The sequence below is a fragment of the Ambystoma mexicanum genome, chromosome 6p (genome assembly GCF_040938575.1).
Source record: "Ambystoma mexicanum isolate Mex_15411 chromosome 6p, UKY_AmexF1_1, whole genome shotgun sequence".
Classification (NCBI taxonomy): Eukaryota; Metazoa; Chordata; class Amphibia; order Caudata; family Ambystomatidae; genus Ambystoma; species Ambystoma mexicanum.
Genome location: NC_090935.1, coordinates 775,098,869 through 775,110,952, shown reverse-complemented (window position 1 = coordinate 775,110,952; position 12,084 = coordinate 775,098,869). Strand labels below are relative to the sequence as shown.

The following is a 12,084-nucleotide window of genomic DNA, read 5'->3' as shown; positions in this document are numbered from 1 at the left end:
GGCCGGCGTCTACGTCATCCCCTGTATAAAGGGCTTGAGCAGCGCCCGTTACCTCAGTTCTGTTTTTACGACGGAACTGCTTCGTGTTACGAACGGCGCATCAAGAATTTCTTCGACGATGTCCTTGTCTTCAACTCCCTCTACACCCAATACAGGGTTAAGAAAATGTCTGAAGTGTGACAGGAAGATGTCTGTAACCGACCCCCATCGGAATTGCCTCTGGTGCCTCAGCCTAGACCATCGGGTTGATGAGTGCGGGCCATGTCAAATAAGGCTCTTAGGGAACGCAGAGGTAAGCAGGCGGTGGGGGAGGAGAAATATAAGTCTTTGAAAAGACAAAAGGATTCGGATGAATCCGGTAGAAAATCTCGTCATGAGTCGAGGAAGTCGAGATCGGAGAGTCGCTCCAGGAAATCTTCCTCGTCTTTGACTAAAAAGTCAAACAGCGAAGTCATAGGTCGTCTTCCTCCTCCTCCTCGTCCTCTTCTGAGAGGAGAGTAACTTACCCTTCAAAGCACGATTCCCCAGAAAAACATGAGGCCTTCATGGCTTCGATGCTTAAAATATTCGAGAAAGCGGCCCAGACCCCCTCGAAGTTGCCGCGTGGTGATCATGCCTCTACTCACTCTAAAAGTGACAGAGGAAAATCAAGATCTAAACACGCAAGGGTTGAAAAAGAGTCGAGCGTGTCTTGAAGGGAAAGTTCCCCGACGCCTCACACTAAATCTAAGCCTCCGGTGCATAAATCCGGGCTAGCAGAATAGGCGTCGAAGCCAAAACTCGACTCGACACAGTCGATGACCATAGCATCAAGACCGCTGACGAAGATGACGTCAACACCTTTAGCTGTATTGAAGCCTCCTTCGACAGCATTGAAGCCTCCTTCGACACTGTCGAAGCCAGCGTCTATCCTATCGACGCCTTTATCGAGGCCTTCTTTAATACCAAGACCCAAGTCGACGCCATTGTCCATGCCTAGGCAAATTCCACCTTCTTTGCCTGAAAAGACTTTCCATCCTCAACCTAGACAGGAAGTTTTTAGATCCATGTCATCTATATATAAAGAACACTCCTCTGAAGAGGATGTCACTCCAGCTGGAGTTAGATCTGGAGCCAGAGAGGTTCCTGAAGAACTAGTGGGCCCACAGTCTAAAATAACAGACCTGTATGACTGTCTCCAAAATGCCAGTGGCTTAGACACTTCACCTGAAGTGGATTTTGACAGGTCAGATCCTACAGATCATGCTGATCCCAGTTATAGAAATCTTATGGGAAGGGCCATTGATTTTATGGTTTGGAAAGCAGCTTCCCCAGATTTTGACCAGGATGACATGACTGACATCCTGAGTGAGGCTCCTTTAAAAGATCCTGTTCTCCCATTCCATAAAGCACAGCAGAAAAAGGGTAATGGTAAATTGGAACACTCCTGATTCGATTGCAGCAGTAAATAAGAAACTGGTACCAAAAGATAGGCCAGCTTTATCAGATCCAGAATATTTATCCAAGCATCCATCGCCTGAAAGTCTACTAGTGCAAGCTGCAACCTCCACTAGGTAATCAGCTTACCCATCAATATCACCAGACAGGGATGATAAAAAGGTTGATGCATGGGCACCGAAAGCTTTTTCTTCGGGCAGCATGGCCCTGAAATCGACTATGGTCACTTGCATATTAGCAAGATTTACTTATACCCTGTGGGACTGCATGTCATCAGCGGCTGAACGCATCCCAGAAGGTGAGGAACGGGATGGTTTCCTGGCTATAGTGAAGGATGGTAAAGAGGCTTTGGAGGAATGCATTCAGTCAGGATTGGACACAGCGGATAGTATAAGCAGGTCCATGGCATCTAGCACAGTCTTGCGCAGATTCGCATGGCTAAGGAAATCTGGTTTTGCACCTGATGTGCAGTCTAGATTACTTAATATGCCTTTTGACGGCTTCAGGTTGTTTGGCAGCAAGGCGGACGAGAGCTTGGAGAAACTGCAGACGTCGAAAGCGGCAGCAAAATCACTCGGCACCGCTATAAGGCAACCTCATCAAAGCTCTTACACAGGCTCATCTTCCTGGAAGAGTCGCCCTTTTCGCTTTTATTCCTCTTTTGGAAAAGGGAGGGGGAAGGCCAGTCACAGAGGCCAACAGAGAAAACCTTTTTTGTGGTGGAAAAGGGAGAGGTGCTAGATAAGCCACAGCCGTGGCTACTACCTCCTCAGCCACTGTTGCAGCCACTGCAAAGCCACTTTGAGGTCTTAACCCACAAAACCCAGGTGGGAGGCAGAATCACTCGATATCTGGATGAATGGCAGTGTATTACGTCAGATGCCTGAGCACTAGAGATAGTGACCCATGGTTACTGTCTTCCTTTTCATCAAACACCTCAAGATCATCCACCGGGAGCCAACTCTGTAAAAATTCCATTCCCGCTCCTTGTGCAGGAGATTTTAACCCTGCTAGAGAAAGGTACAGTAGAACATGTACCTGTAGCGGAGAGGAACAAGGGGTGGTACTCCCCCTATTTTCTCATCCCCAAAAAGGATGGAGGATTGAGACCTATCTTGGACTTGAGAAGCTTGAACAAGTTCCTCAGGAAGGACAAGTTCAAGATGGTGACCCTTTCTCAGATCCTTCAGGCTCTTCAGCTTCAGGACTGGCTGGTTTCATTGGACCTTCAGGATGGTTTCACCCGGCGAAGGCCTTGATTGAAGAGGTCGTGGCGGCCATGGCGAAGCCTGTGGAGGCTACCCCAGTGGAGACGACTTCTTAACCTAGTGTTACCCTGCCGCCCCGGAGGGAAACATCTTCCCAGCCTATCGAGAAGACCCCCGTGAAACCCCGGGATGATGGAAAAAACCTGTTCGGGAAAGCGTTGGACGAGTCGCTGCAGGCCACAAAGTGGACACCGAGAAGGCCCGTGCCCTAGGCACACTTCATCGACGGCCGTCCTTTCGGACCTCCAGAGGCAAATCTCAAGGTGCCTCCAAAGGATTCGGCGGCAGTTAATCGTCGTACCACCAAGCTGCCCATTCCTCATCGCAGGAAGCTTACAGAGGCCGCAGCAAGGCCGGTGGATACTGTCATGACCGCCAAGGAACACAGGATGGCAAGGTCTCAGCGAAACAGAACTGAACCAGCCGTGACGTCGGGCCCCCACCTAAGCACCCCGTTGGGAGGCCGGCTGGCGAACTTTGTTGGCGTGTGGGAGTCCATCTCCACCGACCATTGGGTGCTGGATGCCCTGGCCCACGTGCACACTCTGGAGTTTCAAAGGAAGTGCCCCTGTTTCCCACCTTTGGCCAGGAAAGAAAACCATGTTCCACAGCTGTTTCTGGAGGTACGAGCCATGCTGAGAAAGGGCACGATAGAACTCGTCCCAAAGAGGCTCCGGGGCTCCAGAGTATACTCGCGGTACTTCCTCTTCCGAAAGAAGACCGGCGGCTGGTGGCCCATCCTGGACCTTCGGCGCCTCAACAAATACATCAAAGCCCTGAAGTTCCAGATGGTTACCCTTCAGCACGTGCTGCAACAGCTGGAGGCGACTTCCTATCGTCGATGGACTTGGAGGATACTTACTTTCACATCCCCATACACAAAGGACATCAAAAGTTCCTACGTTTCGTGTTCCAAGGGCCTGCCCTTCGGGTTGAAGTCGGCTCCAAGGGTCTTTACCAAGTGCCTGGCACGGGTGGCGGCGCGGCTGCGCCTGCAGGGGATCCACGTATACCCCTACCTAGACGATTGGCTCATCTGAGCAAAGTCAAGAGAACTCGCCGTCGACCACACTGAAGACCGTCCGCCTGCTCACGGTACTGAGATTCTCGATCAACTTTGCGAAGTCCCGCTTGGTACCGTCACTGGACACCCTGTTCCTGGGAGCCAGGCTCGACACAGTGGCGCGGTTGGCCTCGCCATCGAGGAAAGGGCAAGGGCCATCCTGGGCAGGGTGCAATGGTTGTTGACCATGGAAGTGGCCAAGGTGAGGACCATCAAGTCCCTGCTCGGCATGATTTCATCATGCATCTACCTCGTGCATCTATGCAGGTTGCGGATGCGGCCACTGCAGGAGTTCCTCGTCGCCCGTTGGATGCAAGTGGCGGGAAGCTTCGAAGACAAGATCCCACTCAACAAGACTTTCCTTCAAGCGATCCGGCGGTGGGGCACCCGTGTGCATCTTGTGGCGAGCATGGACTTCCAGACCCAGAACACCAGGAAACAGTGACGACGGACGCCTCCCTGGAGGGATGGGGAGCGCACACCGGAGATCTACATGCAAGAGGCCTTTGGCTCCCGGAGGAGAGGTCCCTGCACATCAACGTCCTGGAACTCCGGCCCGTAATCTGGGCCCTCAGGTCTTTCCTTCCATCGCTCAATGGCAAGGTGGTACGGGTCTTCACCGACAACACCACCACGATGTTCTACATCCGCCCAGGGGATATTCCTGGTACCTTTTCATCTGGCAGGAGTGAAAAACATTGTTGCCGACTCACTCAGCAGGGAGCTGCGCTCCTGCCACAAGTGGGAACTTCGGCAGGATCAAGTGGATCTCCGAGAGCCCATTCAACCAGAGCAATCGCTGCAACTATGGCGTTCATGTCTATTGTGTGCCCCTGCTGGACATCTGCAGGGATGCTACGTGGAAGTAGACGCACACCTTCACGAGATTCTACTGCGTCGACCAGGATTCCAGGAAGGAGTCCAGAGTCGGCCAGGCAGTTCTGCACAACTTGTTTGCTTGAAGGTGAGCCTGGTGAGGAGGTAAGAGATGCTTAATGTTGAGTTGTTGAAATGCTTAATGTTGAGCCTTGCCACCTCCTGTGGTTGTGTGGGTTTATAGTCATAATGTCGAAAAAAAAATGTCGACAGACAAAAATGTCGAAAAAAAAATGTCGAAAATAATGTCGACATCCTATACTTATAATGTAAAAAGTCATTTTTTCGAAAAAAAAATGTCGACATTTTTTTTTTTTGACATTATGACTATAAACCCTTAAAACTATCAACACCTCACCCAACACCCCCCTCCCACACCCCCCAACCACCCTTTCACCCCTCATACTCAACACATACCAATTATTTATTTATTTATTTATTCAATAAATAAATAACCTAAAAAAGGATCATATACTATGGAGGGGTTCCCCCCCCAACCCCCCCTCACCCAACACCCCCCTGCCACCCCCCCACACCCCCCCAACCACCCTTTCACCCCTCATACTCAACACATACCAATTATTTATTTATTTATTTATTCAATAATTAAATAAATAAAAATTGTATTTACTATGGGGGGGTCCCCCCCCCAACCCCCCCTCACCCAACACCCCCCCAACCACCCCTCATACTCAACACATCATATATATATTTATTTATTTATTTATGCATACACTAAATTAAATTTCGAAAAAATATCGAAAAATGTCGACATTTTTGTTTGTCGACATTATTGTTTTTCGACATTAATTTGTCGACATTTTGACTGTCGACATTATTGATGTCGACATTATGACTGCACACCTGGTTGTGCAATGTGTGTACAGCTATGTATTCATGAGCATGTGAATCCATGCCAGACCCCATGCTGGAGAAGGAACAAGTTACTTACCTGAAACTGTTGTTCTCCCGCATGGGGCTGGCATGGATTCACATGCGAATCCTCCCACCTACCTCTCTGCGGCTCTTCTCTTGGTCCTACTGCCACTTTACGTGCTACCAAATCTGAAGATGGCTGCCAGAGGAGGTGCTTAGGTAGAGGGCAGTCATTGGCTTGGGGCAGTATGACCCAGAGACCAGTGATTGGTTAATAGTAGAAAGACAGTTCAGAAACGAAACCGAAACTGATTTTTTTTTTCTTTACCGAGGATTCCCAGCCTGACAACGGGGAATATTCATGAGCATGTGAATCCATGCCATACCCATGCTGGAGAACAACTGTTACAGGTAAGTAACTTGTTCCATATCATCTGACAGCCAATGCATCGTATGTCAACCTAACATCGGTTGTAACTCATTATATGATCACAGCATGTATAAAAATGCAATAGATCTATCATATGACAGCCGACACGTGTTTTCGACTGGTGGTCTTTCTCAAGGCTGAGATTTATCCTTAGTTCGTCAAATACATGACAGTCCCATACATGATATCCTAATTGCTTGGTCGTCCATTTAGCAGTGTAAACATTTGACCTTACTCTCTTTTTGGACAATTAAGTAATACGGGAGAAAGAGGGAAAAACATAGGAGAGACAAACAAAAGACAAAGAGAAAGTCAAATTGTAAATGTGACCTCACAAATCATACCATTTTGGCAATTTATATAACATCTTGCACCTTCTTGAGCACATCCTAATTCTTATTTTAGCCCTGCTAGCAGACATGGTGAAAAAAACACAATTCATTGCCATCGCTCATATGGGTGCTTAGATTACGCTTCTAAAACAAAGTTGTTGCATGCACATATTATTGCCCCTTTCATCCTATATTGAGTGCCCATACAATTGGTGCTAATGTATCTCCATCTTGGGTGTCAGTCGCCGGTTGTCATTCCATTCAAATACCCTTTGGTGTATACCCATCCACCATTCTGAGCGGACCTGTAATGTAATGACACTTACCAAAATGTCAATGCAGTATTCCTAATATTCTTGGCCCTTCGTTGGTCCAAATTCTACGAATTATTCTGCAATGTCTGCCATTATATAATTACTTTGTGAATGTTGTTATACGTAGTGATAAAAGTCTACACAGATCTGTCCAGGTGCGACGCAAGCCCATCTTCACAATCCTCTCAGAGTGTGGTGCAAGCCGACACTCTCAACTCTATCTAGATGCGACACAAGCAGACATTCACAGTTTTGTCTGGATATGACGCAAGCTAGTATAACAGTTCTGTCTAGATATGACGTAATGCCAATCTTCACAATTCTGTCTAGTTGTGACACTGACTCATATATGCAATTTTATCTGGACTAGCTAGTTGTGAGATATTGCTCACTAATAGTTATCTTAATGTGAGAGATCCGGCACAATAAGTCTAAATGCGAAAAATGCTGCCATCCGGCACAATTAGGCTATCTGCAAGAATCTGGGTAAGTGTGAAATGCTGCTATCTGGCGCAATCTGGCTAAACATACTATCTGACACAATCAGGCTATCTGGCACAGTCGGGTTAAATGCGAAATGCTGCTATCTGGCGCAGTTAGGCTATCTGGCACAATCAGATTGTCTGGCACAATAAGGCTAAATGTTATGTTAAGGATATTTATACAGCGCACTATCACTTCTGGATTGGTCCCTTGCCCTTCTGTTTGATTTTAAAGTTAAGAGGGTAGGATTGGTTTGTACGGTGTAGCTGGATAAAGGTAGAGCGTGATTTGAGCCGTTTTGTTGGCAGCTTCAGTTCGGTTAGCACCATTCGCTGAGCATGGGTGCAGTTTCCAGATCTGTGGGCTCCCATGTGCCGTTGTGTGATACTATGTGTTGTTTGTTTTGTTGTTTTGGTGCACTGAAGTGCTTGTAGTTTGGGGTGCCGGAGGGTATTTGTGTTTATCGCTTGGGAAGGTGTGTGCCAAGAGTTGAGGTTTTAGCAGTTGGGTTAGTGGAGTTATCTCGTTCTTTCGGGCATCTGTCTTGTGTTCTTTCTTGCGGTCTGTTGGAGTATTCCCTGCGGTTCATTCGCCCGGTTCTGCATGAGGCGGTGGCCAATATATGAGGCTGTCTCGTAAGAGTGTTCTATCTAGCATTGTCTCCCTTTGTTCCTATGGGGTGGTCCCCTACCTATGAGTTCTGAGCACGCTTTCCTGTCGGGTGTTAGTGTTTACCTCTCCTTCGTTTCTAGCAACGGTTCCTGTCCCCTGAGTTGAGCCTACTGAGGGGGTTGGCGGTGCCGGATTCATTCTGGTTCTGTGGCAAAGAGGCAGGTTTTGAGTAGTTTCCTGAATTTTAGGTGATCATTTGTATTTCGGATGTCTTTCGGGTGGGTGTTCCAAGTTTTGCTAGGTGAGTGAAGGAGGATCCCCCTAGCTTTTTCCTTGTGTAAGGTTTTGGTTCAAGGCGGATGTCGTTTTACGATCTGAGTGTTCTGGTCGGTTGGTAAATCGTTATTTTCTTTTGTACGAATTCTGCTCCTTGGCCGTGGATAGCTTCAACGTGATTCATTGTTTGACTGGAAGCCAGTGTAACATTTTTACTGCTGGCGTGATATGGTCTCTTTGTTATAGTTTGAGGAGGAGTCAGGCCGCTGCGTTTTGGGTATGTTGCAGTTTCTTCATTAGGTGTTCTGGCATTCCGAGGATGAGGCTGTTGGCGTAGTCCATTCTTGACATGATCAGGGCGATGATTGTGTGTGTTTTATGGGTGAAGGACAGGATGGTAGGATTATTTTACTGAGTGTAGGAGGAACATTTTTTTTTATTATTGCATATACTTGCGGTTCTAATGTTAGCGCGTTGTCCATTAGGATTCCCAGGTTTTTGACTATTTTCGATGGTGTTGGTGCTGTTCCTAGTTCTGTGGGCCATAGGACATAGGTGTTTTTTTCCAGGTTTCTGGATACAGTCCTGATTTCTGTTTTGCCTGGGTTGAGTTTTAGGCTGTTTGTGTTCATCCAGTCGTAAAGTTCTTTGAGACATTCTCCCAGTGTTCTCTTTTTGTGCTTCTTCTATTTTATAGATGATTTTTCTGTCGGCTGCGTAGCTGTAGCACGTAAGGTTGTGTTTTTTGATGATTTTGATTAGTGGAACCACGTAGATGTTGAAGAACAGTGGGGATAGGGATGATCCTTGTGGTACTCCACAGTCGTCGTCCCATGGAGTTGATTTGAAGAGTTTCATCTAGACCGTTTCCATTCTATTTGCTAAGAAAGATTTTATCCAGAGTAGGGCTAAGTTTGTTATTCCTATTTCTTTTAATCTTTTGATGAGGATGTCATGGTTGACTGTGTCCAAAGCTCCAGAGAGGTCGAGTAGAGTTAGGGCAGAGTTTGTGTTGGAGTCTCAGTTTGTCTTTAGCTCATCCCAGATAGATAGGAGTGCTGTTTCTGTTCCCCTCGTGGGTCTAAAGCTGACTTGCGCCTGGTCCAGCAACTCGATTTTTTCTACGTGTTCTTGTGTTAGTTTGTAGACGTAGGTTTCTAGTAGTTTTGCTGTGTAGGGAATGTTTGAAATCGGTCTGTATTTGGAGAGGTCTTCCATGTCTCCTCCCATGTCTTTGAGGAGTGGTCTGATGTACACCGTTTTGAATGGTTGCGGTACTTTCCCTGTTGTGACAGGTTAAAAAGTTTCTGTAGTGTTACAGTGGTACGTCCCCTGTGTGAGAATGGATTTGTAAATGTTTGGTGGGCAGAGGTCCATGGGGGAATCCCGCTTTATTGCTATGTCTTACCAGCTTGATAAATGTCTCAATTGGTATTTGTGGGAAGCTTTGGAGTTTATACTGTGGTTTTTTGATTGGTGGGATTGCTTGTGTGTTTTGGTTGACCAGTCTGCTTTGTATAATTTGATGGATGTCCCTGATTTTTCTTTTGAAATTGTCTGCTAGGTCGTTGCATAGTTTCTGTGAGGGTACCAGGATGTTGTTGCACCCTAGTGGGTTCCTCATTTCATTTATGTTGTTGAACAGTTTTTTGGGTGTTGGTGGCTTGATTCTGCTGTCGTAGTGTTTCTTTTTTGATTTCTTTTTTGTAGGATCAGATCTTTTGTTGGAATCGTGCTCTTTGTTTGGTCGTATTCTTTCCTCCGTTCTAGTTCGAGTTTCTTGTTGTTCTTTTTCATGGTGCTGAGCATTGGGGTAAACCATTTTGCCATTGCTCTCTTTCGTGACGGGGTGAAAGGTTTTTCAGGGGAGATGCTGTAAATTGTTTCGGCAATCAATTTGTGAAGTAGCCCTGTTTTTCCGTCGAAGTCTGCTTCATCCAGGTTAGTGGTAGTTGGTTTTGTGAGTTCAAGTTGTTTTATTAAATTGCTCGCTTTGACCGATTTCCAGTTTCTTTTTGTGATAGTCGGGAGTTTATCAGGCTGCTTGGCTGCTTTAATTGGTAGCATGATCACAAACAGTATGATGAGGTGGTCGCTCCAGAGTATCTGTATTTGTGTTAAGATTTTTGTTGACTAAGATTGCTTAAAGTGTGTGTCTCGCTGTGTGTGCTGCTCCTTTGACCAGTTGTTGTAGTTTCATGGCTTTTATCACACATGATGTTTATAATTTGGTTAATTTGAATATCGAGGTTTTGATTAACTTTGAACAATATAAGGAACTACAACCCAATTTGAAGTGATTGGTTTTTTTTGGACAAAGTTGGTTAGCGAAAGGCCATAGTTATCTGGTTGCAAGCGACTTGATATCCAAGGGGCCGAAACGTAAATGATGACGAATTACTGCCATTGGAACCGCTTTAGGGAGACGCAGGTAATTAAACAAAATTCAATTAAAAAAAGGCATGCACACTAGAAAACAATTTGATTGTGCAAACCTGACATGTGTGAAAGCCTGGGAATCCCTCACTTCCCTATGCAGCCAGCAGCATTTGCAGCCAAACATGCCGTGCACTGTGCTGTCACAAATTAGTAAAGGGGAACCTGGCACAAATGATATTTCGTTTCACATGGCAGGTGTACACATTCAAAGTCTTTTCTAGTGTGCATGTCTTTTTTTACTCAATCCTGCTGAATTATCTGTGTTTTTACGGAATAGCCATTGGTATTTAGTTTTGTGAATTTTCCCAATATATGTTCTACTTGAAATATTAGAAATTGATTATTGTGTTTATTTTAGGATCCTGTCCCTCTGCCAGGCAAACATTTTATAAATGACTAGCAACAAGTACCCGTTCGCGGAACAGGTTTTTTAGACAGACATGATAATACTCTCATCAATTGTTGAAAATCAATGATCCTGTAGATCGCTGTTCCGATTCGCTTATCGCTTGATGTGCTTGATTTCTGTCCTTTCTCCCCACCTGTCGCCTCACCGTAGCGTGGTGCAGTTCGTTGCGGTGCAAATATCTCAGAAAACGTGCATTGTTCCTCGTGTCGAGACCAGTCCTTCTACGACCACATTGATGTTGCGCCGATTTCAGACAACCATCTCATGTGTGAAGGTGCTGAAACCCGGAGAAATTACCCTTTTCCCTCTCCACTTCCTCTTGTAGTTTCTAGTTTTTCTTTCTCACTCTCTTTGCCCTTGTCACCCCTACTTTTCCCAATGTATTGCTGATTATGCTTCTCATGTCCTTTCTCCCAATCTCTCATGCTCTTCCTCCCTCTGCCAAAACCTCTGCAATTTATTTCACATTGTTAGTCATTCTTAGAACCTTGTGGTGCTGGGCCGGCTAAAGATGTGTCACTGCTCGTGGGGGCCCATCCTCATGATGGTTGGGGCCTTCTTAGAGTGGAAGTCAGAGGCACCTGTGGGATCTATACATCATAATGGAGACCTAGAAATATAGCCAGAGGGTTAATTGCCAGAGATTATCATGAAACTGACAGCCGGCAGGGAGCTGAAACACTAAATGTCCACCGAAAATGTATTGATCTTCCTTTGTTAGCAAGGGTCTAATGTAGATCAACCGGAGTAAGAAGGCACCGCAGAGGCCTGAGGGAGGTGATGCCCTGGAGGCCTCTAATAAATGCATCTTGTAATGTGTGCGCTGCAAAATGAATTTAGAGTACCGAATGAAAGCCATATATTGCCATATCATAAGACTCCTGTCTGCCAACATGGGGGCAGTTACTGGGGCCCTTTTAATTCAAAAGATTGAAAAGCCTTGACGCAGTCTCTGGTCAGGACCATACGACAGGTTATATTCTCCAGCATGGGTTATTACATGGATTCACATAGTATGTCTATTCCCTGTCATCAGGCTGGGAATCCTCTGTAAAATAAGCAGTATAGCTTTAAGCTAAAAACCTCATTGTCGCATGTATAGCCTATTGCTGTCACTTTGGGTCATACTGCCCCAGCCAATAAACGTCGTACTCTTTGGCTCCATCCCTAGTGGCCATCTTCAGATGTTTACTGCATGTTTTCGTATTGGAACTCCTTGAGTTTTTCTCCTCGACTTTCTTGAGTATTTTGCCTCTTTCTGATGATTTT

General features: G+C 46.1%; 1 protein-coding gene across 1 annotated transcript in view; it reads left to right on the top strand.

The window, feature by feature from the left end:
- SKIC3 (SKI3 subunit of superkiller complex) overlaps nt 1-12,084 on the top strand; it is a 2,336,627-nt gene that overhangs the window by 328,072 nt on the left and 1,996,471 nt on the right. The gene's annotated exons all lie outside the window — the stretch shown is intronic.